We start from the raw sequence: 10,532 nt of genomic DNA on the forward strand, positions 1-10,532 counted from the left end.
ATATGCAGTGCTTGGTAAATAGTATGTGTTCAATGATTAGTTTTTTCTTGTTATTATCAATAATAATAATAATAATTATTATTATTATTATTATTAACTATGATAATAACACATCCCCCTTAATACCCATAATAGTAAATGTGATGGTTAATTTTTTTTTATCGAAGTATAGTCGATTTACAATGTTGTGTTAATTATGTGATGGTTAATTTTATGTGTTAACTTGACTAGGTCATAGGGTGCCCAGAGATTTGGTTAAACATTACTCTGGGTGTGTCTGTGAGAGTGTTCCAGGATGAGATTAACATTTGAATCAGTAGACTGAGTAAAGCGGAATCCACTGGAGACTTGAGCAGAACAGGTGGGGTAAGGGAGAATTTGCTGATTGTCTTCAAGCTGAGACTGGAACTTACACCAACTATTCTCTTGGTCCTCAGGCCTTTGGACTTGGACTAGAAGGACCAGCTCTCCTGAGTCTCCAGTTTGCAGCAGACAGCAGGTCATGGGACTCCTCAGCCTGTGTAACTGCATGAGCCAATCCCTCATAATAAATCTCAGCTTTTTCCTGTAACTCTCTCTGTGTCTCTCTCTCTCTCTGTTTCTCTGTATTTCTCCTATTGCTTCTCTTTCTCTGAAGAACCCTGACCAGTACAATAAGCCCTATTACATTTTTATTCATAGCATTTATCCATGTATCTGAAGTTATACATAAAAATAAGCACAGTACACAGTATACATTGCAGGAGAAGCACAGCTCCCACTCCTACTGGGACTGTGGGGCCCTCGTGAGGGCGACATCAGGGCAAGACAGCTCTGTTCCCGTGGCAGAAGCCACCGAACAGAAGGAAAGTTCATGTGGGCATTTGTGATGGTCCCGCCAAGGAGGGGCCTGTTGGCATCACCAGCTTTGTCCTCTGTCTAACCCATACCGTCCAATATGGCAGCCACACAGGGCTACTGAACTTATGAAATTTACTTCGCTTTAAATTTAAAAGCTGATACTGAAATTCAGTTACTGAAAAACTTAATTATGTGTAGAAGAATTTGGGTATAGAAATCTACATTTTCAATAATAAATTAAAAAAATATAAATGCAGATCAAGTATTTCTGATGAAAATTTAGCATCTAAATTGAAATGTGATACAAATGCAAAATACACACCAGATTTCAAAGACCAAGTACCAAAAAAGAGTATAAAACATCTATCAAAATTTATCATCTCAAAACTGTACATCTCAAATAAGTGTAGTTTACTGTACAGGAATCATACTGTAATAAAGGTGTTAAAAAAAAGTATAAAATATTTCTCAATTACAAGACAGAAAGAGACTCACAGACATAGAAAACAAATTTATGGTTAACAGGGAGGGTAGTGGGGAGGGAGGGATAAACTGAGAGTTTGGGATTGGCAGATACAGACTGCTATCTACAGAATAACTAAACAACAAGGACCTACTGTATAGCACAGAGAGCTATATGCAACAGCTTGTAATAACCTATAATGAAAAAGAATATGAAAAAAATACATATGTGTAACTGAATCATGATGCTGTATACCAGAAACTAACATAACATTATAAATCAACTATACTTCAATTTTTAAAAACAAATAATTTTTTACATTGATGACATGTTGAAATAATATTTTCACTCTATTGAGTTAAATAAAACCTATGATTAAAATTAATTGCACGATTCCAAACTCACCAAGTTGTATACATTAAATGTATATAGCTTTTTGTGTCACTCATACCTCTATAAAGTGGTTTAAAAATATTAGTTGCATTTGCTTCCTTTTGCTCTTTTTAATGCACTTTAAAAACATTTCCAGGGAGATAAGCTTATGTGACACACCACACCTAGAAACCTTAGTAAAGGTTAGCAGCAGGCTTAGCAGCTGGCTTGGGCTTTGGAGGGGTGAGAGGTAATCCTAACAGCTCTCCCACCTGAATTCTGAACAGGACTCTTACCCTCAGGCCTCCACCTGTCCAGAGTTCAGGGACAAAATCGGTGAACCCAAAGGAGGATGGGGCCCAAGCAGACAGCATGCTCTTGGCTCAGAGGCACAAGCCCATTGGCTGATGCTGCCTTTGTACCCAAGCCCAGCACCTGCTGGCCCCAGGTGAGCCTGGGGAGTCATCCTCATCTTACCTGGGAGGATCCAGAGAGAGTGGGTAAAGGAAAGAAGAGATGGACAGTATGTTATTTAAAGTTTCAGTGGTAACCAAGGGAAGACCTGAAATAGTATAAATACAGCAAAGAAAGGAACAGTGCTATCAGTGAACTTAATCTCCACTTATCACAGTAGAAAAGCCAAGAGATAATGCTGACAGTTCATCAAACAAGAAATGGTGGTATCAGCTTGTTCTTTGGAGAGAGAAGAAATCACTGCCAGAAAACTGATACAGCTAAAAATGTACATTTAAGTTTAATGCCCTTTTGTTTCATTTGTTATATTTCACAATATAAGTTTTAAAAAAGTGGTTGATGGCCATCATTAAAAAGTCCACAAATGACAAATGCTGGAGAGGCTGTGGAGAAAAAGGGAATCATCCTACACTGTAGTTGGAATGTAGTTTGGTGCAGCCATTATGGAAAACAGTATGGAGATTCCTCAAAAAAATAAAAATAGACTTACCATGTCATCTAGCAATCCCACTCCTGGGCATGTATCCAGGGGGAATTCTAATTCTCGAAAAGATACATGCACCCCAATGTTCATAGCTGTACTATTTACAATAGCCAAGAGATAGAAACAAACTAAATGTCCATCGACAGATGACTGGATAAAGCTGAGGTATATTTATACAATGGAATACTACTCAGCCATAAAAAATAATAAAATAATGCCATTTGCAGCAACATGGATGGACCTGGAAATTGTCATTCTAAGTAAGAAAGAGAAATAAAAATACCACACGATATCACTTATATGTGGAATCTAAAAAAAGACAGATGAACTTATTTACAAAACAGAAACAGATTCACAGACATGGAAAACAAACTTATGGTTATGGGGAGCAGGTAGGAGGAAGTAGGTGGGAAGGGATACATTGGGAGTTCGAGATTTGCAGATACTAACTACTGTATATAAAATAGATAAACAACAAGTTTTTATTTATAACAGGGAACTACATTCAGTATCTCATAGTGACCTATGATGAAAAAGAATATGAAAATGAATATATGTGTGTTCACGTATGACTGAACTATTATGCTGTACACCTGAAATTGACACAACATTGTAAACTGACTATACTTCAATTGAAAAAAAAGTGGTTAACTCTTGGGGGCAGACCGGGGGATGCGGAGACCCGAGGAGCGGTGGGGCCGGGGACTGTGGTCCTCAGGATGAGCTCAGCTGCACTAACTGTGCTTTAACAATGTGCGTGTGTCTTTATTCACAAAAAAATTCCAGTAACAAAGTAACTAGTGTCTGGCTCCTTCCTTCTTCTTGTGTGTACAGCCCTTGCTGGAACTGGACTCACAGAATTGAGAGCACAAGGTTCATTCTCATCACGTGGACGAGCAAAAAGGCTTGGTGATGGGCCACCGGGGCGCCTCTAATTGAAAGAATCTGGATCATATCCTGGGGTTGGGTTCTTTTCATCAAGATGGGAAAGTACATTCACACCCTTGAGATCTTTTTGACTTTCTTTTTGCAGTCTCCTAGAGCGAGTTTAATTTTTATTCCTATTTTGAGCCAGTATTACATGCCACAAATGGTGAAAAGTCTCCCTCACTCCCCTTCCCCCAGGTACAGAGACCCCTCACCAAAGCCAGCACTGTCACCAGCTGCACATCGATAAGCATGTCTCTGTAACAGAATTTTTCTTTTTTGAGGGGGGTAGGTCATTAGGGTTATTTATTTGTTTATTTACTTATTTATTTTAATGGAAGTACTGGGGATTAAACCCAGGACTTCGTGCTTGCTAAGCACACGCTCTACCACTGAGCTATACCTTCCCCCTACCAGAATTTTTCTTATTTGGGCAGATTCTTGAATTTTTTCTTTTCCTGCGTTCTGGTCCACACATTTCAGAAGATTCTTCACTAAGTTAGTAGTTACAAGAGGGGCCTGGTGATAATTACACACACCAAAGTGTTCAACACCATCTGCACTTCCCCCAGGAAAAGGCAAATTAATGAGATACTGCTAGAAACCTACCAGAATTGACTAAAATGAAAAAGATTGATTTAAAAAAAAAAAAGAGACTGAGAATACCAAGTGTACCGGGGGTACACTGTTGATGGGAATGTGAAATGGGATGATGCCTTTGGGGAAAAAGTCTTACCATTTCTTTTTGTTTTGAACACAGCTAATTTATTCCTCCCCTCTTGGCCACCCTGTTAGTATAGGTTTGGTTCAGCAACTCCCCACCGCGGTGAGCAGGGGCTGGGGCAGTCCTTTACTTCCAGCTTGAGATGGTGCAAATTGTCCTCTTCTCTCTCTCTGTCACCTTCCCAAGCTGAACAGAGTGCAAAGCGCTTTTCCATGAAGTCTATTTCAGTCCAGAAGCTATCCCTGCTGTGAGCAGCTGGAAGCCACCCTCCTGGAGACGGGCTAGGGGAAGCATGCGTGATCCTCTTTCTAGGGCGTGGGTTACACATAATGCAGACCTGAGCATGCTTTTCAGGACTTCCCCGTGTGGGGGTCAGTATTTTCATTAATTTTTTTATGACTTGTTCAATGTCCATGTCTAGTCAACATTGTGAGGGTAAAGTCCAGTCTGCTGTGACAATTTGCAGGGACCAGGTATCTCCATCAGGACTCATGGGGCCAAGTGAAGCTTCTAGTCCCTCTATCAGGGAGATGGACAGGGAGCCGCATTCTTCTGACATCCATCGCCTTCTCCACTTGGACCAGATCTGGTTTCAGCTTCATCTCAAGTATTCCAGTTTTATTTTGTTTGCGTTCTGGAACTTCTGAGCCCACCCATTCTCGACCAGTTCAATCATCTTTTGCTGCTGAAACAGGAGGATAGAATTTTCTCTCTCCCAGTCCTAGAAGAGGGTCAGACTGTGCCCAGTATCCGAAAGTCCCCAACCATTCTGGGAGAAGCTTTGAAGGTACTGATTAGAGCTCTTTCAGAGTGAAATGGGAGGGAAGACACGTTCCTCTTGTTTACCAGTTTTTTGTAAAAGGGTCTGAATAAAGATACAGATAGAAGAGATGTGTAGGGCAAGGTGTGTGGGAAGGCACTTGGACCTTCCTGGCTCTCCCAGCACCTCCATGTGTTCACCAACACAGATCTCACAGTTTCTTATAAAACAAAATATCCCTACCCTATGAGCTACTTATCCATGATAAGTGAAAATGCACTAAAAGATTTGTTCAGGGCAGGGGGGAGGATATAGCTTAGTGGTAGAGCATGTGCTTAGCATGCATGAGGTCCTGGGTTCAATCCCCAGTAGCTCCATTAAAAATAAGTAGATAAAAAAATAAATAAATAAACCTAATTACCTCCCCTCCTAAAACTTTTTTTAATTAAAAAAAAGAGACAAAGAATCTGTTCATTAACAAGAAGAAAGATTTGTATAAAAATGTTCTTAGCAGCTTTATTCATATTGGCCCAAATTGGAAGCACCCTAGGCGTCCATCAACGGGAAATCCATAAACCACGAAATACCCCTCAATGGATTACTACTCAGCGGTAAAAAGGAACACATTTCTGATTAATCTCCAAAAGCATGATGCTGAGGGGAAGAATTCAGATGCCAAAGAGTACATATTGTATGATTCCTTTTAGATGAAGTTCTAAGTGAAGAAGATTTAAACAGAGAGAGATCAAATGGGAAGAGATATGAGGAATTCCCTGGGGTGATGGTATGCTTTATGTATGGAGGGTTTTTCCTTACACAGCTGTGTATATTTGTCAAAACTCGGCGAATGGCAAACTTAAGATTTTCAAATTTCATCGTATGTAATTTTTACTTTAAAAAAAGCAAGTTATAGGGGGGTGGGTATAGGTTAGTGGTAGAGCTCATGCTTAGCAGGCATGAAGTGCTAGGTTCAATCCCCAGTACCTCCATTTAAAAAAGAAAAGAAAAAAAAAGCAAGCTATAAACATATGTAATTAATTATATGCATGCTGAATTATTTAAGGGTGAAATGTACTAATTTCTGTGCTTCTTTTGAAATGCATAAAATTAGATGAATTGTGGAATGGATAAATAGCCCAATATGCGATAAAGAAAGAACAGTAAAATGTTGACTGTAGGATTTAGACAGATACATGGGTATTCACTGTACATTCCTTTCAACTTTTCTGTGCGATTGAAAATTTTTACAATAAAATGTGGGAGAGGAGAGAAAAAGAGAAGGGTGGGCAAGACTGTGCTTCATATCAAGAAGTAGATCCTTCTCAGGGGAGGGTAGAGCTCAGCGGTAGAGCATGTGCTTAGCACGCCCAAGATCCTCGGTTCAATCCCCAGTACTGTTGCTGAAAAACCCGCCCCTTTTCCCCAATAGCCAAATTGAGAGTTGGAGGCAGAGTTTAGGGAGAATTAGAAAAGAATAGCTGTATTGTTTTGCCAGGCAAAGGCAGTCACAGCAGGCTCATGTCTTGAAGACTGTGAGCCCATCTTGCGGTAAGGGTCCTGAGGTTTTAGAGAAAAATAGGAACAGGAGGGTGACAACACTCTAGGTGTGGGCAGGGGCTACATTCTTTTCATCTTGATAAGAAATTGCTGAAGTTTGGAGGAATTGAGAAGGGTCTGCCCATTTTCTTGAGGTTGTCAGTGCGTGACCTTCTGTCAAGACCTCTAGGGTGAAAGGATAAGTTATTCTAAGAAAAGAATGCATGGTACAATGGAATACTATTCAGCCATAAAAACTGACAACATAGTGTCATTTGCAGCAACATGAATATTCCTGGAGAATGTCATTCTAAGTGAAATAAGCCAGAAAGAGAAAGAAAAATACCATATGAAATCGCTTACATGTGGAATCTAAAAAAAAAACAACATAAATACAAAACAGAAGCAGACTCATAGATGTAGAATACAAACTTGTGGTTGCCAGGGGGACAGGGGGTGGGAAGAGACTGGGATTTCAAAATGTAGAATAGATAAACAAGATCATACTGTGTAGCACAGGGAAATACATAACAGGATCTTGTGGTGGCTCACAGCAAAAGAGAATGTGACAATGAATGTACGTATGCTCATGTATAACTGAAAAATTGTGCTCTACACTGGAATTTGACACAACATTGTAAAATAACTATAACTCAATAAAAAAAAAAGACCCCATCTCCAAATACAGTCACATTCTAAGGTACTGGGGGGCTAAGGCTTCAACGCATGAGTTTTGGAGATACAGCTAAGCCCATCACACCCACGGGAGAGTGGCTGAACAGACCATGAGATATCCGCACACGGGAGTACCGTGCAGCTGTAAGAAGAAAGGACAGGGAAACTCTCTCTGAACTGATACGGGGCAACATCCAAGATGTGTTCTCAGCTCATAAACAGCAAGGTGCAGAACGCTCTGTGTGTTACCTAGGGAAAATACGTACATGCTTCTATATGTGTACATGCAGCAGAGTCTTCGAATATTCCCTGAAAATGTACTATTTTCATATTGGATTACTGACCACTTCTTATTTTTTCATTTTTATATTTTTTTAATTGAAGTATTGTTGATTTACAATGTTGTGTTAGTTTGGGGTACACAGCGTAGTGATTAAGCTATACTTTTATATACATATATATACACATATATTTTTTCACTATAGATTATTACAAGGTAATAAATATAGTTCCCTGCTCTATAGAGTAGGTCCGTATTGTTTATTTTATATATAGTAGTTTGTACCTGCAAATCCCAGACTCCTAATTTGTCCCTCCTCCCTCTTTACCCTTTGGAAACCATAAGTTTGTTTTCTGTCTGTGAATGTCTGTTTTGTAAATAAGTTCATTTTGTTATTTTTTTAAGATTCCACATGTAAGTGATATCACATTATTAAAAAAAATGCACGGTGGTGGGGGGGCCCACAGGGTCCTGCTGTTTCCGTACCTCTATTAAATAATAATAATAAAAAATAAATAAACCCAATTACCTCCCCCACCAAAACCCAAGGATAAAATACTGAGTTGTTTTTTTTTTAAAGAAAAAAATAGGAAAAAAAGAATAAGAAAAAAAAAGTGGGTATTTCTCTACTGCCTCGTTACCTCATTGTTACCACCTGCTCACTGGTGTCACATCTTTGCTATGTCACCAGAAGTGAGCTGGTTAAGGAAAGTACTGTTTGTCTTTCACTATCTCCAGCTGCTCACCCCAGGGGACGTGGCCAGGAATAGGACCCTGCGGTTTTCTGGCCACAAAGTTTCCCTGCTCCAAAGTGGGCTAATCATTCAAGTCACCATGCTGCCCTGAGTGGGGGTGGGGGTGGCGACAGGAGAGGGGGCTGTCCTCCTCTAAAGTGCTGGATCTCTCAGAGCTTCTTTTGGCTTATTTCCTTCTACTGGAAGAACACATGTTCCTGTAGCTTCTTGGGATATGGTGTGTGGGAGGTAAAACTCTTCTACAACTTGTCTGAAAATGTTCCTGTTTTACCTGCCCCCTGGATCAACCGTTTGGCTCTGAGTAGACTTCTTGGCTGAAGATGGTTTTCCTTTAGAATCCTGAAGGCGTTGCTCCCACCAGTGTAACTGTTGGGAAACCTGAAACTGTGCTACTTCCGGTTTCCTTCTGACGTGTGTTTTCTCTTGGGAAGCTTCTGGGATCTTATCTATTCCCATTGTTCTGCAGTTTCACCAGATGTGCTCTGGGGCGGGGCTATTTTCGTCTGCTGGGCTGGCACTTTTCGTCTGTAAACGCCTGTCCTTCAGATCTGGGAAATGTTCTTGCGTATTTTCATGGATGTTTTCCTTCTTTGCCTTTTCTTTACTCTTTCTTTTCTATTTTAGGATATTATTAGGATGGTTGGACCTCCCGGACTGGTTCCCTAATGTTCTCATCATTTGCTGTTTTCTCTCTCTCCATGTCTTTTGAGTCTTCTGAGAGACTTCCTCATCTTGCTGTTCTAACTTTGCTATTGATTTTTTTTCTGCTAGCTTGCTTTTAATTTCTGCGGTTTTGTTGGTTTGTTTGAATCATTTGAATGTTTCTTTTTTTTTTTTTTTAAGCGCTTCCTTCTTATTCATGGTTGAACTGTATTCTCCGAACAATAATGATGGCTTTGGGGAAAAAAAAAAAAACTTTCCTTCTTCCTGCTGTGTTTTCTCCAGATGTATTTATTCTGATTATTTTGACTTCTACCTTCCATTCTGGAGGCTTTCCCCATATATTTTAGTCCATAGTTGGTTAGTCTGTTGCTAATCAGGGGTGGAAACTAGGAGTTAATGAGATGCTTTAAAGAAGTGGGAGGCTTCCTGGAGACCCTTCCCCCTGTTGATATCTATTTGGTCTTTCCTCCTCAGCTAGAAAGGTTCTCCAGGGCAGGTTACTAAATCCTTACGTTTTTGTTTTGTTTTCCAGGCCCTATGCCTGGAGTTACCCCCCACCTCCCACCCTTGAAATACTCTCTGGTTTACCCTCTCTAGAGAGGAACCTCCAATCCACGTAGGGTTAGGGAAGGCAGCCACCCTGCCCAGCGCATGAATGGAAGCCACACAGACTGCGTGCTCCTGCTTCGCACTTCTCACTCCATCATCCCCAGTTCCACAGGCACCTGGTGCTACCAATTCCCAGCCCTTTGATGAATCTCCAGTGTTCACCTGCTGCTGATCAGCTCTTCCCACTGCTAGATTAGGTAGCTAAACCAGTCTGTCCCCTCATTCCAGCTTCCAGTATCTTTTATCTTCTCTATACTTATCTTTCTGTTCTATTACGTGTCCTTTTTTTTTTTCCCCCTGAAACACCTTTTCTGAAATTCTGGTGGAATGTGGGGTAAAAGGGGACATTAGATACTTGCATCTAATCCATCATGTCAGCCTGGAAATGAATCCTTTATGTTCACTTGCCTAGGAAGCATCTCCCTCACTGGGATGCAGGTTTCCCTGATGGCAGGGATCCACTTTATTAACTTCTCACTCCCAACACCTGGACAGTAACTGGAACAAAATAAACGACTGACCCCGAATGAAGGACCTAAGTATGATATATGATTATCTACATAACAGGCACTCGAGAAATAACTGTGCAGCACATTCAGGAACACGCATGGTCTGAAATTTACTTTTTTAGTTTTCATTTTAATTCTTTTGGACCATCGGTTGCCATACAGAACATTGTAAGTGAATACTCAAGGCCCAATTGGAGAAGTTTTAAATTAAGTTTTAAACGTACTCAGTTTTCAATGAAAGCTGATTTTCATTTGTGGGTTGTCCGTTAATTTTATTCTTTTATGTATTGTTATTATGTAGTTGTCATCTAACCTCTCGTATGGTGGACTTTCACTTCATCAATCTGGAGAAATAACCATCTCAATGTGGTTGTGTCACATGTTTGCTCAAAAAAACTTATCAGAATAAAGTCCACACTCAAGGCAGTCTGTAATCCATCCTGCAATTACCCCTCCGGATT

Source organism: Camelus dromedarius, chromosome 24 (assembly GCF_036321535.1).
Source record: "Camelus dromedarius isolate mCamDro1 chromosome 24, mCamDro1.pat, whole genome shotgun sequence".
Lineage (NCBI taxonomy): Eukaryota > Metazoa > Chordata > Mammalia > Artiodactyla > Camelidae > Camelus > Camelus dromedarius.